Source organism: Colias philodice, chromosome 24 (assembly GCF_061535455.1).
Source record: "Colias philodice isolate Cphi_HAF_F1 chromosome 24, ilColPhil1 Martin Lab GWU primary, whole genome shotgun sequence".
Lineage (NCBI taxonomy): Eukaryota > Metazoa > Arthropoda > Insecta > Lepidoptera > Pieridae > Colias > Colias philodice.
In genome coordinates, this window is record NC_143109.1 from 3,502,016 (window position 1) to 3,516,358 (window position 14,343).

The following is a 14,343-nucleotide window of genomic DNA, read 5'->3' on the forward strand; positions in this document are numbered from 1 at the left end:
ATACATTTTCTATATTATTACTTATATCCATTTGTTATTTATAAAATGTTATCTTATTTACCTAAATATTATTCTGTTTATTAATAAAAACGCTTTTCGCTTAAATGCCTCCATTTCAAAATGTTATAGATCACATTTTCAGTTCATATTTTCTATGGACAAAATCTTATTAAAAATATCTATAACGACAATGTCAGGGGAGAACTTCAAGTACATTGTGGTCTCAACCCTCGAAAAACTTATTTGGTGACGACGTCGAATTATTTTTTAAGTGCTAAATAGCTTGGGACCACTGTGGGGTTCATAAATATCCCACTTATATGATATAAAATGATATTTCACAAGTTTGGTTGTATATTTTGCGATATAGAGGGTAACGAATTTGTATTGATGACTTTTTATTCTCTATTGGCCTTTTTTGATGTGATGTTTTTTAAAGTTAAATCATAAAATTACAATGTTTACATATTCCTCTAAAAGACTAAACAAATTGAATTATTTTTGATAAGTTTCACATCTTTAATTAAATGACAATTTTTACAAGACCTACTGCATGATATTATTTCAATAAATAAAAACTTTATTGGTATAAAAAATTTCAGTTTAATTCCTTCCTCCAACTGAAACAATTTAAAAAATTCCTACAAAAAACTTAAATTGTGTGTCTGCACTTTATAACATTTCTATATTCAACACTTTCACTGCAACAACTATTTAACAATGTAACTTAAGCACTTTCCAAAGCATTGAAAGCTAGAATGTTCTAAGTGTCTAGTGCCAAGTGACGTGCTTGTAACTTAAGAACTTAGTTGCACTTGTTCAGACGGTGACGGTTAAAGCTGTACGAAATGTGATGGAATTTCCGTAATAGGTAGATTTCCTTTTGCAATATCTAAGTATTTATAAAAACGTAAAAAATTGTAATACTTGTAAATTTTTGTTTACATTATTGATACAGGAATAAAATTTATAGAGCTTAAAAGCTATTACACCTATGAGTTTTTAAGTTTCAGCAATCATATTATCTTATTGCAAATATATCATCACCATACACATTAATAATTATATAATATTCAACGTATTTCGTGTTTTAGTTGATATTTTTCTTAAATATGTACCTACATGAATCTGCTCAATACCAATGAATATAGAGCTTACGAGTTACACTGACCTTACTCTGTTAAAAAACCTGCATAAATCAGCAATTCCACGCGGTAACGGCCTGAACAATGTTTTTGTTTTTTAAAATCGCCACAGATTATCAAATTTCATGTGGTATAACGCACCTCAGACGGACCGGAATGTTGTGGTCGTATGTACGGATTCACTCCATGTAAAACGATACGCGTGCAGTGTGAAATTACTCTTATAGCCTTGTTTCCTCGATAACGCTGGTTAAGCACCGGTGGGACAGGTTTGGAAATGGATGGGTGACCGTGAATAGGTGTAGAGTTTTACATGAACAATACAAGTAAGTGAAAGCTGTTTTTTTATCGAAAAACGTATCTATCTATGTTAACTATGGCTGTTATAGGTAGGTATGATTAAGAAAATAAAGATAGTTCGTAGATAAATATATTTTTATCCGATTCAATACGATTGTAATGCAACATATTCTAAAAGCGAAATGCAGTAGCCAAAACAAAAAGACGTGCACGAAATTAGCGCACTATCACATCTTAATACTTACTATCTTATCCATATTCTACAATCCATACTGGTCTATCACACCTATAGCTCTACGACCAAACCAATATAGAACCTTTCACGATCGATTGAGAGCTTAAAATCGCTTGCCTAATTCGCAGATTGATATTGCCATAGAGTAGGCAAATCCGGTATTAAAATTCGATAGACCATACGTTATCCCAGTCGCTACACGGGAATCGTTTTAAGCTGTGCCTAGTAATGATCCGGTTCAAATCGATTGTATAAGTCACGGATTATTTCAACTTATTCCATTTGAAATTGTTTTATGCTAATTAGTTTATTGTTTGGTTAGATTTACCTACTGTTCACACAGACACAGTTCGATTGCTCGCTAATAAAATAGAAGTTTGACAGTTTGTAGACTGGATCAATATCTACACTAGTTCCTGATAATTGTGTTACAGGGAAATAAAATAAAACTTCTTAAGTAGATGAGTATTATAACTACTGTATTAAAATACAGATGAAGAAACTGTCAGTGTACATGTAAATTGTACATACATAAAAACTAAACTGTAAACCTTACATGCTTGTCAATTCTACCACTAAGTACCTATTACATTGAAAAATGAAAAGCGGGTCAGTAATTCGTTACATATAATACGAACAATAAGACAGATAGAATTTGCATAAACAGTAATTGATCAAATGAACCAGTTTTAACCTTTTATACCAGACGAACTCTATTACCTTCGATTTCTGAAATTTCAAAGACAATTAGTTTAGACAAAAACATCAACTAATTTTAATTAAAGTGGATAATAGAGAATAGAGACATTAATTAAATGAATAAAAGTTGAGCAAATTCATTTATTTTTATTTTTTATTTTTATTTTTATTAAGAATTTCCAACAAAGAAAACATAATTTAAAAACTCTTAATACTAAAATTGCTTATCGTATAATAACAATATATGTTTCTTTACTTATAGGAAATTACAACAATCGTATATTTAAACGGATAACAATAGTTAGTTTAATGAAAAAATGAAAAAAATGAATTACAATTTCTGATGCAGGAATGTTTGCAATTATACACCAAAAAAAGTTAAATAATAATTTAAATGCTGCATCCAAAGTAGATCCAAAACAAAATTTGCAATAATATCGTTTTTACTAATATTGCTTATTAAAAAACTAATGCTGACTACTTACTATTATTATTATTACATATTTACACTTTATTTATTGTGCTGACATGTTTCATTGAAATTATTATTAAGAATACGCTTGAATACCGCAAGTGAATTGTGAAATATATCAATTTCACGCGACTTTGCTGCAACAACGTTGTACTCATGGGTAAGTCTAACTATTGGGGAATGCTTCCCTAAGTTTGTTCGAAATGGAGGAGTTCTGAGTATAGCGCAGGGATATCGAGGGATCCTGGCGGGGACATTAATACAAATTCTACCCAATAATTCAGGAGAATCAATACTGTTATTAATTATTTTATATAAGAAAACTATATCTAACATTGTACGTCGAGTTTTTAAGCTCAACATCTTGAAGTTATTGAGCCTGTCCAAATAACTTGTGCAAGTTTTACCAATTCCAGTTCTGAATGCTAGACAACGGACCAGTAATTTTTGTAAGCGCTCGATCCGATTTATATGCGTTTGATAAGTTGGGTTCCAGACTGTACAACAATACTCCAGACGACTACGAACGAAGCTGTTGTAAAGTACAAGCGCTGTTTTAGGATCCTTGAATTCTTTGGAGCACCGTAGGATGAAGCCAAGCGATCGATATGCTGCAGCCAATATGTTGTCGTAGTGAGATGTAAAACGTAATTGTGCATCAAGGTAAACTCCAAGATCGCGGACTACCTTAACCTCTTGCAACAATGAACCGTGAATATTGTATGAAGACTCTATGATCTTGCGGTTGCGCGTGAATTTTATGTGGTAGCATTTATCACAATTAAGGAGCATCATATTACAAACACACCACTCATTTAATTTTTCCAGATCTAATTGAAGTAAATTTGGATCTGTTTCTGAATGAATTACGCGAATTAATTTGAGATCATCTGCAAAAAGGTATGGAATAGAGTGTTTGAACACATCTGGCATATCATTAATGAAAACATTGAAAAATAAGGGCCCTAAATTCGAGCCCTGAGGAATACCTGAAGTTGCAATATAACTTTCTGATTGACAACCATTGAGAACAACAGATGATGGCCTGGTATCTAAGTATGATTTGCACCAATTCAAGACGGTGGAAGACACTCCAAGCAGTTCCAATTTCTGTGCTAAAATTGAATGGTTTACCTTGTCAAAAGCCTTTGAGAAATCGGTATAAATTGCGTCGACTTGGTAACCCTGATCAACTGCCTCAATAAGGTAACTTACATATGAGACAAGATTTGTATTTGTGGACTTTTTAGCCATGAAACCATGTTGGGAATCAGAGAGAAGACTATGAAGATGCTTGTAGAGTACATCATAAACCATTGACTCAAAAACCTTTGACAAGGTAGAAAGAATGGAGATTGGGCGATAATTTGAAATGAGGTCACGATTGCCACTCTTAAAAATGGGAACAATTCGAGCTTGTTTCCAAACTGATGGAAACAAACCATTGTTTAGCGAGGTATTGAAAATCAGTGACAGGGGAACGGACAGCCCGTCTGCACAACGCGAAAGAAATATGGGCGGGATATTGTCCGGACCTGGTCCTTTGCTCGGGTCCAGGGCCAGTAGTGCTTTTTTAATTGTATGACCTGGTATTGAAAATGTACTGAGCACAGAAGCTACGATGGATGCATTAGGTGAAGACATAGATTTGTAGTCCATGTGTTGTGTAGGATTGAAGACAGAGGAGAAATACTTGGCAAATAGATCACATATATCTTTTGGGTTATTACTAGACTCATTACCAAGTGACATGGTGGAAGGATAAGAAAGACTTCCCTTCCTCAGGTTTTTGACATGTGTCCAGAAATATTTGGGATGGATCTTTATAGAGTTTTCAATATTTTTTAAGTAATTAGTGTAGCATTCTTTTGTTAACAACATTGATTCTTTTCGCAAATATTTAAATTCAATTCTATCTAAAGGGTTATTGTATTTTTTTATTCTTTTATGTAAGTTATGCTTTTTATTCAGTAATTTTATAAGTCTAAATGAATACCAAGGGGGATATTTACTTCCACAACTCTTAACTTCAGGGACACATTTTTTAATTATGCTATGAATTATACCATAAAATTTATCCACCATGACATCTACGTCTTCCGTAGGACAAAGCTCCATATTCCAGTTTATATTCTTAAGCAATTTCGACATAAAACTAAATATTTCAAATGTTTACGAAAGGTACTTAACCCTCATTTGTGCCTTAGCAATAAATATAATAAAATTCTCGGGTCATTTAAACCACGTTGAATTTACTAAGTTTCCATGGTTTCCATTAACAGAACCAAAACAAAAGGCTTTCAGAACGAAGTTTGAAAGGCCCGGGGATAGTACGGGTTAAAATTACAGGTTCCATTTATCATGCACTAATCTAAATATTTGAATATTATTTCGTTTATATGTACCTCTGTAGCTACAGAAATAATTTCACGTAATGAGCTTTGGTTGAATGCCGCGATCACGAATACAATAAAACCGTCGATGTTTTATAACTTTTGATGTTCCTATTAGTTTTGTTGCCATGGCAACTGAAATAACATTAGTCTATCTCTTCTTTGTGTTTATTAATATCATTGATATCGGGTAAATACTAAATACGTACTGTAATTTTATTGATAACGAAAAAATGAAAGCCAAATGAATGCATTCAATATCTATGTAGGTAACTGTATAATTTACATGTCGCAAATATTTTAAAATGTAGCTTTTTTGCGTTCAACAAAATTTGTCTTTGAAATAAGTATTGATATGTACATGTACTATTTTTAAGCATATGTGTAATCTTATTCAATCACACAAATCCAGACACCGATAAAATCATGCCATTAGCAAGCACTTAACCCTAAACTTGACCCTCCTTTTTCCAAACAGATGGCGCTCGCCAAATCCCACATAAATCAATTATCATCTAGCATTTGTCAACATAACCCTGAAATACGTAAAGCACACCTGAGCATTTGCAGTACCCACCTGCGAACGTCGTCTCGAGTTAAGCCGATAATTATGGGATTACTCCCTCGTCTGAGCCCCCTCCCACTCGACTCCCCTACTCTTCACCGCTTGAATGCACCGCAGTATGTGTTGTAATGGTTTTAGAGCTATAATTTTTCGTCTGATGGACTTTTTCGTGAATAATTTTTTGCTTAATTGTACTTTTGAGATGTTCCATTGTTCGAACCGAGTGGATGCTTCAGATGCGAAATTGTGCGTGAAATGTTTTAATTGTCTTTTAGCTTTGCGAATTTGTGGACATTTGTACGAGTGCTTGTATCAAAGCGACACAATTGACTGTTTGTTCGTATCGTTTCATTATGGAAACAATTTTAAGTGAGGAAAACCGAGCGATGACTTTGTGAATACGAATATAATCGCGCTAACAAAAATCAAAGATGTTTCTCTAGGGCGGTTTCTTCAATATCTGTATAAATTTGTATTAATATAACTTGACATTTCCATTTAATATAACCGAAAGTGTACCCAAACTCGATTAAATTAATGATTATCCTGTGTTCTGTGGAATCTGGATTCCGAATCGGCGCCAAAAGCCTCAGCGCGTCTTATTAGACTAACTTGGATTGGGTTGTAATTTATTACGGTTATTGCAAATTTTGGTAGACGGGTCGTTAAGACCATGTCGGCATTACACGGTTGGGATTTAGTTTCAATTGTTGTTGGGTTATTCTGAATTTGATTATAATTTCAGATTTAATAATAGCAATCCATCGTGCGAATTAACTTTGGAATTAATAACGAGTTTTACCGTGTCCTGTGTTTATGTTAATTGTTTTCCGATTGTTAAATTATAATTTAAAACCATTGATAACAGGCTTTTTATTATACGAATGGGTCACTAAAATGCTTTTAATCTTATCGCGTAATAACGATAAAAAGTATCTCTTACAGTAAAAAGCACTTAGTATGTTTCATGAGTAAAAATTTTAAATTTTGGTACTTAAACATAAATTAATATTTAATAAAGTAATTCGTTATTAATAACATAAGTCGCGTTATGAACTCTTAATTTGTAATTTCACAAGTCGCAGGCTCCGTCTAATAAAGAACACTCGATCTTTTAATTTCATTAAGTTCAATACTTTTCGGGCCAGTAATTCCTGTAGTCTCGTTCAATTAATATCAAGTATTGTGATTAATGAATCCCAGGCTCTGATTGGCGGGGAATAATCAACCCCCGACAGGAGTAATATGAAAAATGTTACAGTGTCATTGTGAGGGGGTTTTAATATTGTAGGTAACGTCGATTGAGTGGGAAATAATATTTTATGCTTTTGGTTAAAATAAGTGTAAGTGATTTAAAAAAAATAGATATTTGAAATAATATGCAGATATAAATGGTTATTCAGGCTTCCGTATACCTACTGTAAAAATAAATATATTGTGTGTATTATTATTCAAATTAAATTTGTTATAAATTCAGATCCCTGTTTCATGCGATGGTCATACACGGCCGGCACGCTTGTCATAATCTTAACTTTCCTCAACTTAATTATCTCCCCGTCAAAGTTACATCAAATAAATTACAGCCATCATTTGTCATATTCGTTCTGCCGTCGCTTTCCATAAATTAAATCTTAATGCACAGTAATTAAGACAAATTTCGCATGAGTTATTAGAGTTTTAATCAAATCCGTTACTTGGTAAGCAAATTATATTATATTGTGATTTAATTTTATAATTACTTTATGTGTATAAGGTAAAATTAATGACGAACATTGAACATTTCAGTTATATTTTAATTAATGAATACAAATTGATAATGATGTTGGGATATATCGTATATTTAGCTATTATTATGTATGTTTGGATATTTATTAATCCCATGGTGGGATAATTTAACTCAGGATTGGAACAGTTTTTATCTTAAAAGTAAATTCATCGATATTTATATAAGATATCAACATGCTTTACCTATGGTTACTTTTGAATATAAAAAACAAATTGCTTTCCAATAAATTCCTTTCACTGCATTTGCTAATTAAATTAGTGTTTTCTTATTCAACTATTGTACTTTTATGTTAATCGTATTAAACAAGTTGGAAAATGTGCTAAAGTAAAATATTGGCGTGGTTTGTACGAAATGGGATTACTATAAGTTTGTTATTTTCAAACGAGTTGCTGTCGAGATCTTTATAGTGATTAATTAGTTTAGGTCAATCTTGCTGGTTATTGAAATTAGAGTTATAGGAGAATTATTTAATTATACATAATATTTTTAAATAGTAGACTTTATCCCAAGTGTTGCTATGTAAAACTATTAGATAATTAGATGACAGATACAGTCGGAAAAGGCATTGTAAGGTATTATAATATAACTCCTTATGGCAAACTACGTTAAATTTATTTATTTATTTATTTTCTATTATATATATTTAGATTGTATATTATTCAATATAGTTTTATATTTGATGTGTGTTCAATGCTCTTACTTGCGTTTAATTGATTGATGAATGTATTTATCCGAAATTTGCGTTACATAATTTCAGCAGAGTCGACTTAGCATCGAGTTCAGCAAGTAGCGACTCAGCAAAGCACCGTTAAAGTTGGACTTCGATTTATGTGTTTGCTTACCGAGTTGACTTTTACGTTCCAATACTTAGTCTTTCGAGAACGTTCCTTAAGTTATTTTCGGTTGTTTATTTGGTTGATTGTTTTCTGAATTTACTGTTCGCTTGATGGGGCGCAGCTCTGTTTATTATCGTTCGTCGGATGTGAGACCGACACGGACCAAATGATTTTTATGGCGTTTACGACTTGTAAATCATTTTATGTCAATTACTGTGAATGGTTAGTTTCAGTGGGAATAATGGAAATGCTCTAGTTTGCTTCAGCTAAATCAACAGTACAATTTATTTGTGGACTATTTTAAAACATGATAATACAAAAAATATAAAGCATTGTTCTAATGCACCTCTAGGTAAATGACTTTAAACATCTATGTTCATTGATAAATCTAAAGTATACACATTACACGCGGTATTCAATTAATGTTAATACTTGTAAAGCACCAGGGTATAAATGCAGCTATTTCGAATTTCGATCCTATTATTTATCCACATGATGAACACAATGTAAAATTGCAGACAACACGATACCATAACAGCGAATAGGCTGTATTATTATGGTACGCTATTCAATACAAAAGGGAAACACTTTAGCAGCCCCATAATGTAGTCCTACTAATCGAACACCACAAGAACCTGAGGGTAGAACACAATTATTTTTATGGCAGCACAATTTTCCCCGGCTCATTACCTTGTACCTGGCAACATTAACATGCTCCAGGTAGGTAGGGCTCCGCTAATGCCCGTTGGGCACGCGAACCAGTTTTTGATTATTTCACCGAAATTATATCCCATTTTCACACCAGCGTGTGCAGTCTCGGCGATGTCGTGACCGGCGACAAGCGCGCGAAATGGCGGGAATGTGAGACGCCATTTTGTGCACAGATTCAAAAGAATTTCACGTAAAAAGGTTTAACGGCGCACTGAGATGTTTGGAGTATCCAATATTTTATCTGTTGCTATATGAAGCGAGCACTTAATTTTTTTCCAGTTAATAAAAGTTGTCTTTGAACAAATTAAAAAGTACTTAATAAACTAATTATTTTACCCTTTGCGCAAACTTTGAATTGTTTTAATTTTTTGTTACAAGAGCCTAAATTTAGAACTAAGTCTTATGAATATTCATAATTTAATTTACAATTAGATCCCAATTTAAGCCTCATATTTCATAGTCTGAAAGTTTTCCACCAAGCTATTATTAATCTACTATTTTAGTTGATATTATTAAAAAAATAAAAATACTTATTCCTTCGTGTTATGTTTCTTTTCAGTAAACTTTAAGTAAAGAAAACTGAATAGAGAAATATACATAAATTAGTGATCTACATAAATAGCAAATAATTGTATCAAAAGGGAAAATTACATGAAACTAGAAATATAAAAGTTAATATCATTCTGGGTCAGAGAACAATTCGGAAGCTTTGAACCTTGCTAATGTATTCCAGCCCTTGATTTTGATAGATATCAGTTAAACTGTCTCGATGTACGATTTATGCTTGTTTCGTGAAATAATGATTTTATTTTATGTACTGGAAATAGTATTTAGCAATCTTCTTTGTATTCAAAAGATTATAGAGTATTGAGTAGGTATCACTACATAGTATAAAACAAAGTCACTTTCTCTGTCCCTATGTATGCTTAAATCTTTAAAACTACGCAACGGATTTTGATTTCTTTTGATGAATAGATAGAGTGATTCAAGAGGAAGGTTTTAGTATATAATTTATTAGGTTTTAGACAAAGCGGGCGAAGCCGCGGGTGGAAAGCTAGTATCAAAATATTTATAAATGCTTATACTGTATGGTGTAGAGTATAGATATTTAGAAGTACATATTTTGATAAGGTTCTCATTCATTTCTCTAATTTTATATTCTTCTTCCTAAAATTTCTAAAATCCTCTTATGTTGCAGGTTTAGCTTATTTTAATAAGTTTAATTTCCTTAATATAATAAACTAACACCTATGCAACTAAGGGCTGATTTTTCAATCCTTGGTTAAAACTTATTCGTCGAATAATGTATAAAACTACCATTATAAAAACGTATTCTAATTGTATCCCGTATTTGACAGTTTACGTGACATTTTAATATTATTGTGTAATACTTCGGCCCTAATAATAATTAATTTATTTTTGTCTCTTTATCATAAACTGTCTATTTCGTACATTTTAATTTAAACAAACCATGGATCCAAATTGATACAAAGGAAATATTGCGTAGCTTCACAAATCTTTTATTTAGCATAAGAAAGGGGACAATGGGAAATGCTCTCTCTTTTGTTTTTATTCTAAATTTCATTAAAACCTAGATTAAATCTGATCTAAATCCACAACGGGAATTTATTGAAAGACGAATTGTTAAAAGTTTTTATAGGATTTCAAAACATATTATGTATAATTTAAAAGCTAAATTTTAATTCATTACAAAATATAAAATATATTAATTACTTACTGTGTGTGTAAATGTAAAATTTTACAGCAATTTAGATAGAGATGGTAAACGTATCAAATTCGGTAATTTTTTTATACCTTTGTGTCACGCGAGCGTGGTTACAAACTTACATGTGGTAGGAATGTAACTTGATTACTGTTTTTATACTTTTTGCTTGTTCGAGGTTATTTGAATAATGTAGGCTTCGTAGGTCGCGCGTTAGTGCGATAAGTTTCATGTTTTTACAGTTTTATTGATAACTATATGTAGGTTATTATTTATTTTGTAATTTTTGGATTGTTTGTTTAAAGGTATTAAAGATATTATAAAAATAATAGAAAGAAATTGCTACTGGTAAAAATAGAAAAATAAATCGAACACCTGTGCAGCACGGCCATATTATTTACACATTTTAAAATACAGCCGTATTCCCAAACGATAATAGAATACAAATGTTCGAAGTTGAATTTTGAATTGCACGAATCGAAGACGTCCCTCGAGTGATGTTCGATTTCAGAACGTTTGGTGGGAACCAACATGGCCGACACATGACAGCGCGCGATATCGCGCCAATTCTTTTGTGCCAGTACGGATATATCTTCAAGAATTCGTATTCCAATCTTATTTGAAAGGACAAGCTAATCTCGCTATCATTGTAAGGAATCGTACTATAAATTTTACACTAGGAAAGTGAAGAAAAATTTTCATTCGTTTCAAATCGTTCTCTTATCTATGGACGTTGATGCCGCTGTCGTCTTGTTTATGGTCGCTTTATGGCCGATCGATTTCTATTGAGGCTTTATCTTTTGTCTTGGCGCCTCGTTAGAGCGAGCGCCCACGAGCAACTTAGTTGCCCGGCAACTATTTTGTCTCTGTCGCTGTCTCCTCGCAAAGTTTTGAACGATGCGCTCACGAAAGCGACAGCAACGCAACTTTTTCTTTAAAATTTTCTTCATTTATCAACATGGTTTTCGAAGAGACGGTTGTGGTCTGTGCTCTTGTCCCGCATAGTTCCCATTCCCGTGGGATTTCCGGGATAAAACCTATCCTATGTGTTAATCCAAGTTACTCTCTATATGTGTGCTAAATTTCATTGTAATCGGTTCAGTAGTTTATGCGTGAAAACTGAAAACCATACATACCTACAAACCTTTCCTCTTTATAATATTAGTATAGATATGTAATCGTAATTGTAAAAAGTAAATTAGTTTTTATTTAATACTTTTTAGTGTATTTTTCAACACGAATCAAACGAGCCCAAACTCGATAAAGTTGAGTCAATATATTACTAAGTTCCTATGACCACCTTCCGACTCCATCATCAAATCAGCTCTATGTCATAATAATGTTTCATCGTTATCCAATTTACATGCGTATACAAAATTTCAGCTCAATCGGTTACCTGGAAATGAATCAAAGTTACTTGCTACATTTCAATTAAGTCATCGAGACCAGACAAAAATGCTCATAAAATAAAAACTACTGGGCTTATCCGAATAAAATTTATGGGACCAATTCCACACCATTCCGCATTAAAAAAAAAAGAATCACGTAAACCGGTTCAGAAACCTTGGAGTAATTGGTATACATACATACAAAAAATATACCGGCCGAATTGATAACCTCCTCCTTTTTTTTGAAGTCGGTTAAAACTACTGTGTACGAGAATAAATACGTTGACATAAATACGTATTATCGCTACGCTGGTTACGCGGCAACTGGCCGGCGGCCGTCGACAGGCAACATTTTTGTCGCCGTGCGCGCACTTGCATTGAAACCAATAGATAGGGCGACAGTTGCGTCGCGGGCTTGTCTCCGAACCCGCGGACAAAAAAGTCTCCCGGGAGTTGCGTCGCTACGTACGCGCACTTTCATACTAGCCCATGGCTGGAGAGACAAAATAGTTGCGGAGACAAAATTGTTGCGGAGACAAAGTTGCTCGTGGGCGCTCGCTCTTACGGCCCTAATGATCTGTTTAATACAGCTAACAAATGAAATATGGCGCTTGTCAATTATAGACTACAGGCCCGTGTTGAAAAAATTATGGGTCATTTGACCCACCAGGTGACCTATCTAGAACGATATAAGAGCATAAAATAATAAGATTCAGCACTATGACGTCACTTGTAAGCTGTCCACCTGAGTGCAGATGAGAATTCGAAGGTTCAGGTAGAGATTTTCTCCCCTTGTCTCCATGATTTTTGTACGGCGTTGCGGAATAATTGATTAAAAGTAGTATAGAAATAGTATGACACAGATGCCGTACAAAATCAAATGACCAAATTTACCCCGGCAACTGTCGAAAAATAAAAATAAATTCCGACTTTGTGGACCACCATTTTTGTACGGCATCTGTGTCATACTATTTTTATACTGCTTTTAAGCCATTATTCCGCAACGCCGTACAAAAATCATGGAGACAAGGGGAGAAAATCTCTACCTGAACCTTCGAATTCTCATCTGCACTCAGGTGGACAGCTTACAAGTGACGTCATAGTGCTGAATCTTATTATTTTATGCTCTTATATCGTTCTAGATAGGTCACCTGGTGGGTCAAATGACCCATAATTTTTTCAACACGGGCCTGTAGTCTATTAGCTTTCAAACTAATTGACGGATTTCTCATGATTTTTATGAAACCGACACTTCCACAATCAAGTCTAATCCAAAAACAAGAATAAATTATTTAAAATAATAGCTACACTTTAAATGTAGAAGAATAAACATTGTCGAAGAAGCGTCGATAAATTTTATTATTGTAAAAATTCAAGCAAACCTAACCTTTTGACTTAATATGAATCATTTCCAGAGTTACTGGTATGAATGAGTCCCCTCCAATTGCCGAACACAAAACTACGCAAAAACAAGGCGTAATTTGAGCCAACCTGATAAGCCAACAATTTTCCTTGTCTCGTCTACATGTGCGTTATAAATTATACATCAACGCTTACCTTCCTACCCTGGGGTACACTGAATTGAATTACAGTATCGTAGGATTGCTACCCCAACGTACACGCGACACTCGCCGTAGGCTCTATCTCAAAATATTATTTCACACATTAGCGAGACGCAGCGTCAGCGCAAAGAAAAATACACTCAACCCGTCTGTCAATAAGGATTTATTTCCAATCCTTTCAGCGTGCGAGGGGTTCGTACTTTATGATACAAAAATAAAATGAAATTTTCAATGGATAGAGGAGCTACGTTATACCCACGTTACACAAAATATACGTGTTTTATTAGGGTGAGTACAGGTTTGTAAGGTGGGTGGTGGTTTGAACTATTATATTTGCTATGAGTACTTTATTTTCTTACTTCAATCTTATAGATGTATGATAATTACATATTTCAAGAGAAATTAACGTTATTAATAGTTAAAATTCATTTCATTTCATACCACAATAAGGATAGTGTTAAATAGCTTCGTCTGTGTATTATAATAATAAAAATATTTTTACATCTAAACCATACGAATCAAAATTCA

The 14,343-nt window shown here is 33.2% G+C and overlaps 1 protein-coding gene across 3 annotated transcripts in view; it reads right to left on the reverse strand.

Annotated features, from left to right (window-relative positions):
* Nucleotides 1-14,343, reverse strand: part of Cirl (Calcium-independent receptor for alpha-latrotoxin) — a 270,668-nt gene that overhangs the window by 27,905 nt on the left and 228,420 nt on the right. The window lies entirely within an intron of this gene.